The following is a 17,744-nucleotide window of genomic DNA, read 5'->3' as shown; positions in this document are numbered from 1 at the left end:
AGAAATCATTAAAAGAAATGTATATCTAAAATGGTTTCATTGCCATAAAAATTAATGTGTATCAAAGGAGATATTATGCTTAATTATAAAAAACTAGTAAGTAGAAGGACATAGGGGAATATAATATAATGGATGATATATTTGTATCCTCTACTTTTAAACAAAAACAAAAGAAGGCCAAAACAACAACACAATTGAGTTTTACCCTTTTAAAAAATTATTTGTTAATTAATTTAAAAACAGTCTAATTTACAATGAAGCAATAAACATTCAGAGGGTGGGATTAAAAACAAGAAGAAAAGAGAGTAAAAAAAGATAGGAAATAGTGTGTGTGTGTGTGTGTGTAAAGAGAGGGGGGGCATTAAAACTAAAACAGAGTACAAAACAACTTAATTAAAACACAAAATATTAACTCACTACAACAATAAATTTACTGAAACACAAAAGAACATTGACTCTCCACATCCAAACTGTTAGGAAAAAAATACAGAAAGAAAAATATATTTTCTACCACTTGGCCCAACTAAATAATTCTACTAAAATTACTGTAAACATAGCCAGAAATTGTATTAAATAGTTTGATTTCTTATTACTCAGAAAGTCCATTAACAGTTTCCAACCTTTCAAAAAATAAATTGCTTTATTTTTTTCAATCCTACATTAGTTTGGCAATTTGGCTAATTCAGCAGCTTTAACAATCCATTTTCCCATGCTTCAATCCCTTTCCAAAGACATTTATATTTCTTATGTGGCTTTTAGAACTGTTCAAGATAGCCATGTATCCAAGTAAAGAGGAAGCAAAGATTCTCCCTTCGACAACACATTGTGCCTGAATCTTTCTAAAAATAACAAAATAGCTACTTTGCTGAGATTCATGGAACTAAATGTCCATTTAACTGTGACATTCCTCGTGTGATCATAGGCCATAATTCCTTTTCTGCCTAAAATAGCTCAGGTTTTTTGACAGGATTGTATGAGATATCCTTCACATGGATGAAATCTTCAGTTGTTGAATAAAATGGTCAGCATAGATATAGATCTGATAAAATGCATCATAGAACCCAGATAGTTTTTGATCAGTCAGAAAGGTGGCATCAAGCTAATGATGGTGGTGGCCTTATCACATGTAACACAGCTAGAGGGCAAAAATCTGCAGTTCATAATAGTCATAGAGGCTATTGGCCATGTGAATATCACACAGTCAATATGGGTTCAGATAGTCATGTAAATGGGGTTTAAATGCTGCTTATCATGATTTAGTCTTGTTTTAAGGAAATCCAATACAATATAGAGGAGGCACAAGTTGACAACAACATTCTTAAGTTTCCTGAGGGGGAAACCCTGTGTGTGTGGAAGGGGGGAATGCTTAAAATGGAAGATAGATTTTTCTTTATCTTTAGGACAGACAATCAGCGCAACATGTGGCATATTAAGGAGGAGGAGCAATTTATTTCCCCAATTAAGAAAGACATTCTCTAATGTTCAAGGAGGAACTTGCACCTGTCTCCACTTCCCTGAAGAGGAAATGGATATGTCCCCACTTCTCTAGAGAGTAAACACACCTGCCTCCCCACCTCCCATGTTTTGAAAATCACTGATGTTTAATCCCAGATGATAAATTCTGATACTAAAGTTCAAAATAAACTGGGGTGGAGAGTGAATCTAGAATAATATCGTACCCAACAATATTAAATATGTATTATTCAATGGACAGAGCAGTTGTATAGATGGGATCATAAATAATATGCTTATTGGCTCTGGAATATTCCACATTCCTAACCTTGTATAGACTAAAATGCCAATTGTCCTGCACAGATTTAAGATTGCCTACAGAGAACAAACGGTGCTTCATTTTGCATTTCCTCCTTTTGACATTTAAACTACTACCTTGCACTTAAAGTTAGTTTCTTTGCCACCAAATTCATGTTAATTATCTTTGGCCCAAAAAAAAGATAATTCTAGCCAGCATGGTAATTACTACCAATGAAGAAAAGATTTTATTAGATGACCTTATTGTGTCCTTTTCTCATTGGCAGGCATCTCAGAGACTTACAGAAATCTCAAGATTAAGTGTAGCTAAAAAGGTTATGTGCAGAGAGCACCGAGTCTGACTTTCAGCCATCAAATATTGCCTAAGAGAATTCAGGGCAGAGTTGCCAGTTGAAACCTTAGTGGCTTTGCTATTTGTTTATTTGAAAATCTAGTAAAACAGTAGCTACTCATATAAAGATGACACACAAGCTACTTGTTTCTGACAAGGCAAGATTTACTTGCTTGATTCTTTCTTCTCTTCTCTCCCTTTCTCACTAGTTAGTTGTTTTTTTGTTGTTTTTTTGTAAAACTGCTGCACACACCTGATAGTTTTGTTTGTTGAACTGCTTTTTTTTGTAAAACTGCTGCACACACCATTTTTCCCTTATCAGAAGTGGAAGTTGACAAAACCACAAGCCCAATATCTTCCCAGGACTTTCAACACTAAGATGTAGTATATCATGACAGAAGACACTGATACGAAGGATCTATGGTTTCATTATGACTGCATAAAGAATACATTCACTAACAGTGCAATTCTATATACTGTGTTTTTAATTATTGTAATAAATTTTTATCTGTTGTACATTATTTATTGCTTCCGGGCCTTTGCCCCATGTTAGCCACCCCAAGTCCCTGCGGGGAGATGGTGGCGAGATAGAAAAATAAAGTTACTTACTTACTACTGTGAGGTGGGCTCACCTTGGTGAACAGAGCAAATAGGAAAGACCCCATTTAAGAACACAAAAGGGGTCAATTTCTTGAGGGGATCCAGGTGGTGGGAGATGCCAGACACAAATAGCACCTTGATGAAATCTATATTAATCTGTATCTGTTTACATAGCCTCCTAATTGTCTCAGAGACTGACTCTTTTGCATACATCAGACCTCACCTATAATCCCACAGCCTGGGTGGACTCTCTGAATGGCTGCAGCTTCAAACTGACAAATGACAGGTCTCCTCTCTTCCTGCCACAAGGGAGACTCCATTCATCTCTGACATCAGTGGGAGTCCCCAGCCAATGAAAACCCTCACTTGACTGCTTGACCACTTTTCAGCCAATCAGGGGAGGGAGCAGGAACTTTAAATGGCTGTTAAAGGGGATAAAAGTCTTGCACTGTGTTGCATAACTATGTCCAATTCTTTTAGAGTGGAGACCCTGTATCAGACCTACTTTCAGGCCTGCAAACAATAAACCTGTGTTTGTTGCCTTCAAACCCAATCTGCTCATTTTAATCTGGCTCCCAAAATAACAACGCATGCTGGACAACAGAGAAAGGCATGTGTCTTGGGTGTCAAGGGTGTGTGTGTGTGTGGGGGGGGGGGGGAATAAGGGAGTTGCACCCTAAATAAAAAAAATCTGCCCCCCAAGTGAAATTAAAATTTCTAGTACTGAAATATTTTAAAACTTTCTGTCATTTGTTCATCTGTAGTTTTAAGTTATAAATTATGTATGTATTTAAAAGAGGAAAAATTGGAATTTGAGAAGAGTTATGTAATAATGAAGAACAACTCATTGGAAAGATACATGAAGTCTTATTGAATATGGAAATGAAACCAGAATTGAAACACAGGAATATGATTAAATGGGCACAAAATGTCAGACACAGTATAGAATTAGACACATAGGAAAAATGTTGGCATAAACGAAATCTTATTTTAGGATCATAGAAAAAAAATTATATAATAATAAACAGGTGTTACCTTACCCCAGCAAGACTTGCTAAAAATTTTAAGTGAAGAAACAATAAATGTTGGAAATTGTGCAATATTGGAAGAATTCAGATTTTCTAACAGTGGAAGAATGGACAGTAAATGTTTTCAGAATAGCATACATTGACAAACTGGACATGATGAACAAAGAAAAACACAAAAGAACTTCGTCAAAGACTGGGAATCTGTTCTAAATTTTGTAAAAAGAAAGAGGGGAAAGTATTTACAGAAGGCTTCACAATTCAATCTTTATTCAACAGAGTTTTTTGCTATTACTATTACACTAGAAGGAATAATGGAAAATATTTCATTAGGAGAAAAGATATAATTCTATATGATTATCTCCAACTCAATAGATGGGAAGTCAACACAATGGGATGGGAGTGGGTGGAAATAGCATAATCATGAATGAACATTGTACAAATGTTAGGACACATTAGTCAAGAACATATATGTCTATGCAGATTATATACTGTATATGTATAGCTGTTACTTTTTGTTGTTATTTTGTCAAATTTGTACATTTAAACTTTAAAAATATTTGACACAAGAAAACTGTCTATTATCTTATTTGATTTTCTTAATTAATTGAATAGACTTGCTCATTTTAAAACACATGCAGAGTATTCAAATTTCAGTATTTATAACCAGACAGTTTGCAACACAGTGACCAGGAAATATTTTAAGTGCACTGCTGATTTAATACTGTTGGTGGTAATGGAACTAAGATGCACTTCATATAGCTGGTTATACTGTAGTAGATGGAAGTATAACTGAATAGAAGACTGGATACTGTTTTAAAAATTAAAGATTCTCAGGGAATTTTCAGTTTCTTCACTCGCCAATATTAGTATGCTTGAGAATACACTTGTCAGAGGGGGATATACATTAATTTGTGGATAGATTTTTTTAGTAAGGAGAAGAGAGTTAAATGATAAAAGGTTTCCTGGATATGACCTCAGAGTAATATTAAAGAACTCCATATGCACATTTTAGAGAAAAAGATTACAAAGAGCAGATATGAAACCCTCTTTAAGTGCCAAGGGTGGTAATGTAAAAGATTAAGAGGAATTATTTAAGGTGTTCAAAGATTATAAAAATGAGTAATAGATTGGAACGTGAAGGAAATTAAAAGGTTCACATTATGCTTACCCCACCATACATGGAAGGCTACTTAGACAATTGTTTTAGAAGAGAGGTTATGGCATTGTCAATGGGAACAATGTCCAAAGCTGGGCACACAACCCATCAAATCAGAGCATTTTCTCAAATAAGTTACACACTTAATGATTCAATTCACTTGTTCCTCCACACTATTGTAGCCTGATCCATCTCTATTATTATTCCTTTCTACTACCTGTATTTAGCCATCTAATGTGCCATTGAATTTAATGCGCACCTCAAGATTCAGAACTCTGAAACCCAAAAAAGTATTTACCATATTATGAGAATCTAATGTGCATCCCAATTTTGGGAAGGTAACTTAATCAAAAAAGGTGAGCATTATAATCAAGTAAATATGGTAATTATGAGTAGATATAATGACAAAGGATTATGTGATGGTGTCATAAAAGACATTACATTATGTTACATGGAGCCCTTTGGGTTACCATTATATTAATGAACTGTGACACTCCACTGCTAGTTGTGTCATGGCAAGCCATCATTTCTATAACTCTAACATGGTCATTTTATATAGCAAATTCCTGATTTCCGATATGAAGGATGCTATATTGCACCCGAGATTGTCTGCATAATAAAAGATAATCCAGCAAAAATCTGAATTAAATTCCATCCTGTATTTATCACACAGAGGTTTGGAATACTCTTCCATTAGTTCTGTTTTGATATGAGTTTTTAGCTGATAGATTTAAGATATTTCATCCAGCACTGTTGTACACTGCTTTGAAAGAAACATCTAAAGTGATGTTCAAAAATCAGAGCTTGAAAAAAAAACTTTTTGAACTATAACTCTAGGAATCTTTGATCAACATTTCCAAAATAAAAAGTAACTTTTCCTTTATAAGAACTATCATACATAAATAAATCATCAGAGAAGATTTCAGATAGTGATCAAGTAAACTGTCCTTGGCAATGAATGTTATCTCTCAAACTATCCACTGATTTTTAGGATAATTTCATACAAAATTTATTATATGGATGTGTTTTATAAAATTAAGACACTGTGTCTGTTTTATGAAACAGTAAATGGAGTGATTATTATGCTGAAGGAAAGGAATATAATAACAATCCAGTAGCTAAAAGCATTTGTTAGTTCAAACCACACTTTCTAGAGTTATTAAATCAAGAGCCAGAGTGACAAGTGATGCCACAACTGGCAGATTTCTTGCTTTTCTGTCACTCCTAAAAGTTTAAAAAATCATTTCATTTTTTAGACACAACAACCCTCTAGCAATCCGGCTTCCTGCTTACTAGTCTACATCCTGTCAAAAGCATACGGTTTCTCTCAACCTCTTAGAGTTGATTTTACAAATATATACTTCTAGGTTCTGTAACAATGAGAGAAAAGTTAATAAATAACCATCTTCTGCACTCTTATGATACCCAAAATCTCACCTTACTAATAGTAAGATCTCCTCCATATAACATCTCCTTAGTCACCTGTATCTCATTTCATTGCCTGTTAATTCAAAGTAAATCATTCTGGTCATTTTTTCAGTAGCTTTTGGATTTAATAAGCTTCATTTCTCTGCTTCCTGGAGCATCTCTTCTCCCTTAGCTTCTGGTCTTAATCTTGATTAAGCTACGTCTTCACCTATCTATTCCCATTCCTAGATCCTGTATGCGATATTAATCTCAACCAAACAGACAGCTGTCCTTTTCCTCACGAAAGCTGAGAATTCTGTTGCTTTATTATTTGCACAAGGAGAGTATTAAATCACACTACCTAGTCCATTGGTGAAATATTTTACTACTGAAAATGGAATATGGTATTTTAAATATTCAGAAGAAGTTCATGCCTGACATATACTGTAAACATTTCAGGAAGCTTTAGAAAAATACTGAGATGTAACTATTTCAGGTAAAGCAAGTCTGTATGCTACTGACAGGGTCACATCGATTTAAATGTTACTCTCCCAGTATTACCTGAGATCTTCATCTAAATACCATAAAAATTAATATGGCATTGCCAGCAGGAGAAATGATAGGAAAGCTTTAACAGCTAGGGTAAATTCTCAAGGGTCAGGTTAGCATTTTCAGACTGTGTATGAAGGGCAATAATAAGTCATGTCTTTGTATGTTAGGCACATTGATTTTAATTGTTTCACAATCATCTTCAAATGTCCCTCTAAGCTAAAATGCCAGCCAGTGATATTAATCTGAATTGACATGCATGTTTTTTAAAGTCAGTGCAGCCTAATTTATAGACTTGCAAAAGTAGTTTCAATTTTAATGACAGTATGTATTTTGTTTATGAGGAGTCCTCCTACTCAACGTTTGTATTTCTAGGCAGTAAAATTTGTGAGTCACCCAGAGAGGCATCAAAGGGAGTTGTGCCATTTTGCTCCATGCTAATAGTCCCAGTATACTAAATTGTAATTACAGTTTGCTATCATCTTTAGAGTCTGCTGACCTTGATGTTATTGGCTTGTACACAACAAGGGAGTCTGAGCAAATCTTAACAATCAAACAGGTGAATGTCTTGAGGGTGATGAAGTCTCACATTAATAGAAACAAACATCATTAAATGCATATCACTTGAATAACTAAAAGAGGTCTGTGTCAGTCTCTGCAGAATCTAGCCAGCAACAAAGACCACTCACAAAATGTTCTTTTGGAATTGGCTTTTATTACTCAGAGCTCTACAACTATAGAAAAACGCTAATGGCAAGTTCATCCAAGACCTCTTGGTTTTCTACTGATCACTCCACTACCAATCTCTAACCTTCCATTCTTGGGCAAGGTCTTGGAGCGGGTGGTTGCCACGCAGCTCCAGGAGTTCCTCGATGACACTGATTTTCTGGACCGCTCGCAGTCTGGCTTCAGGCCTGGGTACAGCACTGAGACGGCTTTGGTCACCTTGGTGGATGACCTCCTCAGGGAGCTGGACAGGGGGAGTGTGACCCTGCTGGTTCTCTTGGACATCTCAGCGGCTTTCGATACCATCGACCATGGTATCCTTCTGGGACAGCTCTCTGGGATGGCCCTTGGGGGCACTGCATTGCAGCGGCTCCAGTCCTTCCTAGAGGGCCGTTCCCAGTTGGTGAAGCTGGGGGACACCTGCTCGGACCCCTGGCCATTGACCTGTGGGGTCCCGCAAGGTTCCATTTTGTCCCCCATGCTTTTTAATATCTACATGAAACCGCTGGGTGAGGTCATCCGGAGTTTTGGAGTGCGATGCCATCTCTACGCGGATGACACCCAACTCTACTACTCCTTTCCACCTAATTCCAAGGAAGCCCCTCGGATACTGGACCAGTGTCTGGCCACTGTATTGGCCTGGATGAGGGCGAACAAGCTGAAGCTCAATCCTGACAAGACAGAGGTCCTCCAGGTCAGTTGTACGTCTGATCGGGGTATTGGGTGGCAACCTGTGCTTGACAGGGTCGCACTCCCCCTGAAGGCGCAGGTCCGCAGCTTGGGGGTCCTCCTGGACTCTGCGCTGACACTTGAGGCCCAGGTGTCGGCCGTGGCTGGGAGGGCCTTTGCACAACTAAAACTTGTGCGCCAGCTGTGACCATACCTCGTGAAGTCAGATCTGACCATGGTGGTCCATGCCTTAGTTACCTCTAGACTGGATTACTGCAATGCGCTCTACATGGGGCTGCCTTTGAAGACAGCTCGGAAACTACAACTAGTACAACGATCGGCAGCCAGGTTTCTAACTGGGGCAGATTACTGGGGCAGATTACATGGGCCTTGGGGGCACTGCATTGCAGTGGCTCCAGTCCTTCCTAGAGGGCCGTTCCCAGTTGGTGAAGCTGGGGGACACCTGCTCGGACCTCAACACCACTGTTTAAAGAGCTCCGCTGGCTGCCATTTATTTTCTGAGCCCAATTCAAGGTGCAGGTGATCACCTACAAAGCCCTAAACGGTTTGAGACCCACCTACCTTCGAGATCGCATTTCCCCCTATGAACCCGCACGACCTCTTTGCTCGTCGAGGAGGCCCTCCTCTCGCTTCCACCAACTTCGCAGTTGCGGTTGGTGGGGACTAGGGAGAGGGCCTTCTCCGCCGTGGCCCCCCGGCTGTGGAAATCGCTCCCCAGGGAGATTAGGCAGGCCCCTACCCTACTTTCTTTCAGGAAGAGCCTGAAAACTTGGCTATTCCAGAAGGCCTTTGTTGACTGATCCTTGTGGGATCATGTTATTTACCTATTAAGCAGTAGACCCTCTGGATTGTTTTTAGGATTCATTCAGCACTTTAAGTATTACACCTGCTGTATAATTATCCCTCCCTGATAACTTGATATTGCTTTGCACCTTGGCCTGGATCTTTTGACCCAAATCAGGATTTTAATATTATTGTGTATATTGACTTTTATGATTGTTTTTAATCATGTTGAAGTTTTACTGCTCGGTTTAATGTTTTATCTGATTTGTGCTGTCGTGTCTGGGCATGGCCCCATGTAAGCCGCCCCGAGTCCCTCCGGGGAGATGGGGTGGGATATAAGAATAAAATTATTATTATTATTATTATTATTATTATTATTATTATTATTATTATTACCTCCTCAGTTTGCAACTTTCTCACAGGAAAGAGTCCAGCCATAAGTTTTGAAGTTTCTTCCCTGATGCCCCATGCTAGCCTCAAGATGTCATTGAGAAGATTTATGATGTCACTGGGATCAGCAGAAATTGGCTCCTGACAGTGTGGTTTTTTCCCCTGGTAATTCCATAAATTGCAAAGGAATTTAATGAGCCTTTGTTGGGATCTCCCCTTTACTATGATATGGGGGTGTCAGCTCACTCCAGCCGCTCCCAAATGAACACAAGAGACTCACTCTGTTATCACTGAGAACTTTACTGTAAGATACCTTGACACGCAGAAAGCCGAGAATGCCGGTTGGCCCACCGAGACTCTCTTATATACACTCCCCCCACATTCAAAATAGCAATTCCCACCTAGAGAAAACCCCGCGCAATTCTCCCCGCCAAACACCAGCAGTTTCTCTTCAGGGCCGAGAACCGCAGGTGCCTTATCAGTCTATGATGTCAGCGTCCTTGATTTCTGGTGCCAGAGTACAGGCCCTGAAATCAGGGTCCTGACATGGGGGTATAGTCATAATCACCATCACTACCACCTTCTTAATTATTCATACCCTGCTTTCCCCCAAAACTGGAAACTAAGTGCCTTACACATTAATATACAGTTTTCCCTCCATATCTATGGATTATGTAGTAATCTACTTAACCATCCATGGCTTGATTTTTTTGGATCTCTAAAAAGCATTTTTATATAAAAGACATCACCTTACTATGCTAATTTATATAATGGGACTTGAGCATCCACGGATTTTGGTATCCATGGGGGACCTGGAATCAAACCCCAGCAAATGCCATAGGGCCTCTGTAATCAAATGAAATTCTGCTAAAAAATTATTTTTCTTGTATTGCTTCTTGATTTCATGTTATCTGCATGATACACAGTATTTTTTAAAAAAAACATATAGCTTTTAAAAAACAACAAAGAAACAATAATGAATCCAAAATCAAAAACAGTAGCAAAGAGAAACGAAATGCTTCTTTAAGTTATTCATTTCTTGATACTTCTTCAGGCCTTAGTGGCGGGGTTATGTGTTTGTAAAATGTTCATTGTTTTCACTGTAAGTTGTTAATGTATGTGAATAAAATGTATATTACCAAAAACATTTTAAAAACATTCATTTCTACATAGTAAAATGAACAATTTAAAGAAATTTTCCCTTACTGAAGGAATTATGCTGTTTTCAATGTTGCACAGAGGAGAAATTCCCTTTTCCTCCTTTGATCCTGTGCTCCCTCACAGTCATTTACTGGCCAACAGGATAAGTCTGAAAACATGAATCTGAGCAAAGAGGATTGTTCATCAACATTTATGAATGAGTCTCATTCAGCAATCCCCCCCCCCCAAATACACACACACACACACAAATATGTCCATGTAGCCGGCAGTGGAGAAGGGCAGTGACAGGTGAGTGAGGATATGTTGTCGAAGGCTTTCATGGCCGGGATGACAGGGTTGTTGTATGTCTTTCAGGCTGTGTGGCCATGTTCCAGAAGTATTCTCTCCTGACGTTTCGCCCACATCTATGGCAGGCATCCTCACAGGTGAGTGAGGATAATTTCCTCTTGGTATCTATAACACTATGCAACATTAATTTTGTTCCTGGGTTATAAATGTTGTTTTCTAATTTATTCTACAATTAAAAATGGAAAAAGTTTACATCCTGCAGCACATTTCGCTATAGTTTTTCAAAGAATACTTCATAGAACAGGCATGAGCAAAATTTCTAGCTTGGGGGCTGCATGACAGGCCAGAGTGAGGTGGGTGGGCTGGGAGGGGGGCTTCTCTCCAAATCCCCTTTCTGCTCTTTCCTCGCCTTCCTTTTCTCTTTCAGAAGCAGAAAGTGAAGGAAACATGGGAAATGTTTAGATCCCAAAAGGGTTAGCCTTGGTCAGGATGAGATGGTGGACAGGAGAAAAAAAGTGTATCCATTAGACCCTGTATTGCCTCTGTGGAAAAGCCTCCAGAGAAGTCCACCACACCCCTAGGCAACCTGTGCCTCTCTCCAAGAAGTTCTTCCTCATCTTTTCAGTTGAATCTCTTTCCTTGCCATTTGAACCCATTGCTCCCTTGTGCCCTGATTTCTGGAGCAGCAGAAAGTTAGTTTTCCCCCTCCTCCTCAATGAGACACCCTTTAAATCTTGAAACATTGTTCTCATGTTCCCTCTCTGCCTTCTCTTCTCCCAGTTAAATATCCCCCAGAAGAAAAGGAGGAAGGAAAAAGAGAAGTAAGGAAGAAAGGGAGGAAGAGAAGGATGGAAGGAAGGAAAAGTGGGAGGAAATGGAGGGAGGAGGGAGGGAGGAAAGATAGAAGGAAGGAAAGTGAAAAGGGAAAGAAGGAAGGAAGGAAGGAAGGAAGGAAGGAAGGAGAAAGAGAGAGAGGGAAGGAGGGAGGGAGGGAGGAAAGAGGGAGGGAAGGAAAGACGATAAGGTGTAAGGGGAGGGAGGAGGGAGAAAGATGGGGAATAGGATGGAAGGGAAGGGAGGGAAGGAGGAAAGAAAGAGAGAAGGAAGGAAGGATAGGATGGTGTGAGAGAGGAGGGCCTGAGAAAAAAGCCCAAGGGGCTGCATCCGGCCCCTGGGCCTGGGTTTGCCCATACCTCATAGAGTCTCAACCAAATCAATATATTATTATTATTATTATTATTATTATTATTATTATTATTATTATTAAACTTTATTTGTACCCCGCTAGCATCTCCCAAAGGACTCGATGCGGCTTACAAAGGCCAAGGCCTCAACACACAATATAACAATACAAAACAAAAGGCAAATTAAAACAATTAAAACAGTATAAACAACAAGCAGTAAACAATACGCTAAAACACAATAAAACTGGGCCGGGCCAGAGTAATGGGTACAAGATTAAAAGTGCTGATGTGACAGGTGAAATATAAGGCTTATAGGGCAAGTGCAGGGTGCGATATGCAATCTAAGTTCTAATAAAGTGCTTATAGGACTTGGTATTGGAGATTTCCTATTAATCTGGGAAGGCACATTGGAACAGCCAGGTCTTCAAGTTCTTTCTGAAGACTGCCAATGTAGGGGCCTGTCTGAGATCCTTGGGGAGGGTGTTCCAGAGTTGGGGGGCCACCACAGAGAAGGCCCTGTCTCGTGTCCCCACCAACCGCGCTTGCGACGCAGGCGGGATCACGAGCAGGGCCTCTCCAGATGACCGAAGTGAACGTGTGGGTTCGTAGACGGAGATGCGGTCACGGAGGTAGGATGGTCCCAAACCGTTCAGGGCTTTGTAGGTAAGCACCTGCACCTTGAATTGGGCTCGGAAAATAAATGGCAGCCAGTGGAGCTCCTTGAACAGGAGGGTTGACCTCTCTCTGTAAGGGGCCCCAGTTAACATCCTGGCTGCCGCTCGTTGGACTAGTTGGAACTTCCGAGCCGTTTTCAAGGGCAGCCCCACGTAGAGCGCAGTTTGTGTCTGCCACAAGAATGAAGTTTCTGAACATAACAACTACTTTCAAAGTAAGCACCATGCAATTAAATAAGAAATAACACTTTCAAACCAGGAACAGATTTGCTTTTCAAATGTTGTGGCATAATGCAGTGACTGATTATAAGGTGCACACACCAATTTCCCTCCCACCCTAACAGTCAGTTAATACTCAGTGGAGGGTAACAGATGATCTGACAGCTGTGTGAGAGGGATTACCCATAAACGCCCATCATAGGTGGCATAGGTGGTATTTTCTGGGATCTCCCAGAAGGTTCTGGAGGATAGCACCACAATCATGTGCCAGCTATCAGAATTAACAGTAATAGTCCACCCTGCTCATCTGTCTCCACCATCATGCTGGGCACCACATGTTTGAGGAACAGGAAACATAGGTATGGACTGGGGAGCAAATGAACATATCTATTTTGATCAGGTTGCTAGGTTTAGTAGATAGGTTTGTTTTTTGTTTTGTTTTTGCCAGGAGTGACTTGAGAAACTGTAAGTTTACATCCTGCAGCACATTTCGCTATAGCCGGCTCCTGTGCGCAGGGCTTTTATCGCTCACGCGGACGGGCAGCTTGGGTGCCTTACCCTTGCCGCGCAAGCGAGGGACCCGCTGCCCAAATAGGCGATGGGACCCTTCCACGCTTGCGCAGAGGGTCGCTCGCTTGCATGGTGACATAAGGCACGCAGCCTTCTGTGCATGCGCAGAAGGGTCCAATGGCCATTTAGGACGATGGGACTCTTCCGCGCGTGCGCAGCGGGTTCTGCCGCGGAAAATGTTAATAGAGGTGGCGGTGGGCGACGGCGGGGCCACGGCGGCACCAAGTTTTAATGAGGGCGCCTCGAGGGTGCCCCCCCTTGGTGTGCGCCAGCAGCGGCCGCCTCCTTGGTCTCGCTGTTGGACCACCTCTGTCCCCACAAACTGTCTCCGGAAGGTGCCCTAATCTCACCAGGAACAGAGTTGTTTTATGAAGAACAGTTAACAAGGAATTTAACAAAATAATAGAAAGTCCAGATTCTAACTCTTCCCTTTTCCCTTTGTAGAAAAAAGTTGAAGACTTGACTTAACTGTGGTTTCTGCTTGCTTTTGTTTTTTTCTGTTCCTCTTCTTCCTTGTCTTATATGCACCTGTGGCAAGGTTTAGCTTGTAATACCAACTGTTAAACGGCTGAACTTCTAAATGTACAATGTATTTTGTGTCTTCACTCCTCCAGCACCTCTTTTGTAAATGGTTGGCTTCAAGGAAGCTGCTGGAACTAGCTGTGAAATTCCACATCAGGGGAGGGGGGGTTCTTAAAGGGAAAGGGTCAACTATGGTTCACTCTCATAACTATACAGTAAAATTGAACCCTACTAACTAAGAGAGGCCCAAACCAAGACAAACAGTAGAGGTCTATGTGGGAGAATGACAGGTGGCTTACACCTTGAAGATGCAAACAAATTCAAAAGGACCTAGAGATAAACTAGAAAATTGGGGGGAAATTAATAACATTATGTTCAATAGAGACAAATGCAAAATTCTTCAGTTAGGTCACTAAAGCTAAATGCATTGATATTGGATGGAGGCTATATGGCTCAGCTGTTCCAGAATAAAAACTATTGCCTAGAGAAGTGTTGGAATCTCCTTCTCTGGGTGTCTTCAAAAAGAGGCTGGACAGTTACATGGATGCTTGTGCTATTAACACTGCACTGTTCAGACGGTTGGTATAAATAGCTTAGGAGGCCCCTTCCAACTCTATTATTTTATGAATGCAAGTGATGGATTATAAGAAGCAAAGGAGGAAAACAATAAAAAGTGTGAGGTGTTACAGAGGAGGAGAAGGGAAGAAGAGAGTCCAAGTGTAGAAATGATGGGGTTAAGTAGCAAGAGTAATATGCATAAGGTGACAGGTGGTGTGAAAGACGGAAGAAAGTGCAGTAGAGTCTCACTTATCCAACACTCACTTATCCAACGTTCTGGATTATCCAACGCATTTTTGTAGTCAATGCTTTCAATACATTGTGATATTTTGGTGCTAAATTCGTAAATACAGTAATTACTAGGCTTGCTCAAATAATTCGTTTTCCCCGTTTACCGTTATTGATTCGTTATTTTCGTTTGTTTTGAAGCAATATCGAACCTTGGTTGTCCACACGCCTGGATATCGCGGTTTCGAACCGCGATTGGCCGTTTTCCGTTATGGCGCCTTTTTTTTCGTTTTTAAAAAATGCTTTGGCAAATCATCCAAACTTGTTTAAGTCCACTGGGGCAATCTAGCGTGTTGTTTGCACCTTGTAGCCAATCAGAGAGCACGTTTAACCAGGGGGAGGGGCTGGTAGGACTGCACACGCCTCGTGGCTCAGTCGCACTGGGAATTTTGGAGAGGGTGGAAGGGAGATTTTGGTGCAGGCACTGGCAGGCAGGAAAGATTGCTGCGTCACAGCATGGCTGTGTGAAGACCGGGAGAAAAGGTGGGGTGGCTGGCTGAGTTTGGGTGGTGTGTGTTAGTTGGGTCTTTCTTTTTCTTTTGTTTTTGCAAAGGGCTGTCCTGTGGGTGTTTTTTTCCTGGTGCTGCGCCATTTTTCCTCTTGCGGGCGGGGTGGGCTTTCTCCTTTCTTTTTTCCACGCAAAAGTGTTTTTGGAAACAAGGGATCCGAGCCAGGGACGCTTCCTGATAATCCTAAGCCAAGTTTGGGAAAGAGTTGCATATCCCATACTTCCCTGTACAAAATACAACTCCTTTTGGGGAAAGAAGGGGGGGTGCCTTTGTCCCTTCCCCAGTCTCAAACACAAGCGGGGCTGCTTGTGTCTCAGCAGGGGACGCTTCCTGATAATCCTAAGCCAAGTTTGGGAAAGAGTTGCATATCCCATACTTCCCTGTACAAAATACAACTCCTTTTGGGGAAAGAAGAGGGGGTGCCTTTGTCCCTTCACCGCTCTCAAACACAAGCGGGGCTGCTTGTGTCTCAGCCAGGGACGCTTTCTGATAATCCTAAGCCAAGTTTGGGAAAGAGTTGCATATCCCATACTTCCCTGTACAAAATACAACTCCTTTTGGGGAAAGAAGGGGGGGTGCCTTTGTCCCTTCCCCAGTCTCAAACACAAGCGGGGCTGCTTTGTCTCAGCAGGGGACGCTTCCTGATAATCCTAAGACAAGTTTGGGAAAGAGTTGCATATCCCATACTTCCCTGTACAAAATACAACTCCTTTTGGGGAAAGAAGGGGGGTGCCTTTGTCCCTTCCCCAGTCTCAAACACAAGCGGGGCTGCTTGTGTCTCAGCAGGGGACGCTTCCTGATAATCCTAAGCCAAGTTTGGGAAAGAGTTGCATATCCCATACTTCCCTGTACAAAATACAACTCCTTTTGGGGAAAGAAGAGGGGGTGCCTTTGTCCCTTCACTGCTCTCAAACACAAGCGGGGCTGCTTGTGTCTCAGCCAGGGACTCTTTCTGATAATCCTAAGCCAAGTTTGGGAAAGAGTTGCATATCCCATACTTCCCTGTACAAAATACAACTCCTTTTGGGGAAAGAAGGGGGTGCCTTTGTCCCTTCCCCAGTCTCAAACACAAGCGGGGCTGCTTGTGTCTCAGCCGGGGACGCTTCCTGATAATCCTAAGCCAAGTTTGGGAAAGAGTTGCATATCCCATACTTCCCTGTACAAAATACAACTCCTTTTGGGGAAAGAAGGGGGTGCCTTTGTCCCTTCACCGCTCTCAAACACAAGCGGGGCTGCTTGTGTCTCAGCCGGGGATGCTTCCTGATAATCCTAAGCCAAATTTGGGAAAGAGTTGCATATCCCATACTTCCCTGTACAAAATACAACTCCTTTTGGGGAAAGAAGGGGGGGTGCCTTTGTCCCTTCACCGCTCTCAAACACAAGCGGGGCTGCTTGTGTCTCAGCCGGGGACGCTTCCTGATAATCCTAAGCCAAGTTTGGGAAAGAGTTGCATATCCCATACTTCCCTGTACAAAATACAACTCCTTTTGGGGAAAGAAGGGGGGGTGCCTTTGTCCCTTCACCGCTCTCAAACACAAGCGGGGCTGCTTGTGTCTCAGCCGGGGACGCTTCCTGATAATCCTAAGCCAAATTTGGGAAAGAGTTGCATATCCCATACTTCCCTGTACAAAATACAACTCCTTTTGGGGAAAGAAGGGGGTGCTTTGTCCCTTCACCGCTCTCAAACACAAGCGGGGCTGCTTGTGTCTCAGCCGGGGATGCTTCCTGATAATCCTAAGTGTGCTGTGCCAGGACCATCTCCACATTGTATGTGTATGAGCCCCAATGGCGAAGTGTGTTAAAGCATTGAGCTGCTGAACTTGCAGACCGGAAAGTCCCAGGTTCAAATCCCGGGAGCAGAGTGAGCGCCCGCTGTTAGCTCCAGCTTCTGCCAACCTAGCAGCTTGAAAACATGCCAATGTGAGTAGATGAATAGGTACCGCTCTGGCGGGAAGGTAATGGCACTCCATGTAGTCATGCCGGCCACATGACCTTGGAGGTGTCTATGGACAACACTGGCTCTTGGGCTTAGAAATGGAGGTGAGCACAACCCCCAGAGTCAGACATGACTGAACTTAACGTCAAGGGATACCTTTACACACACACATATGCAGGGACTACACCAATTTAACAAAGTTTCAGCCACAAAAACAAAGTTTCTGAAGTAGAGCAATGACTTTCACAGTAAAGACAACCCAATTTAACAGGAAATAAGACTTTCAAACCAGGAACAGATTTCTGCAATTATTAAAAAATGGTTTATTATAAAAGCTATGAAAATTTGCCAAAAATCAGAGGATAAGGGAAACGTTCCACATTTTGGTGAGCTATCAGTGTTAAA

The 17,744-nt window shown here is 41.5% G+C and overlaps 1 long non-coding RNA gene across 1 annotated transcript in view; it reads left to right on the top strand.

Annotated features, from left to right (window-relative positions):
* The window catches only part of LOC134297498 (uncharacterized), a 171,933-nt gene that overhangs the window by 25,916 nt on the left and 128,273 nt on the right, over positions 1–17,744 (top strand). The window contains exon 2 of the long non-coding RNA XR_010004258.1: positions 10,946–11,016. This is a non-coding gene — a long non-coding RNA (uncharacterized LOC134297498). The remainder of the gene's footprint in view (positions 1–10,945; positions 11,017–17,744) is intronic.

The sequence above is a fragment of the Anolis carolinensis genome, chromosome 3, assembly GCF_035594765.1.
Source record: "Anolis carolinensis isolate JA03-04 chromosome 3, rAnoCar3.1.pri, whole genome shotgun sequence".
Classification (NCBI taxonomy): Eukaryota; Metazoa; Chordata; class Lepidosauria; order Squamata; family Dactyloidae; genus Anolis; species Anolis carolinensis.
Note: the sequence above shows the minus strand (reverse complement) of the source record. Positions and strands in the feature narration are given on the sequence as shown.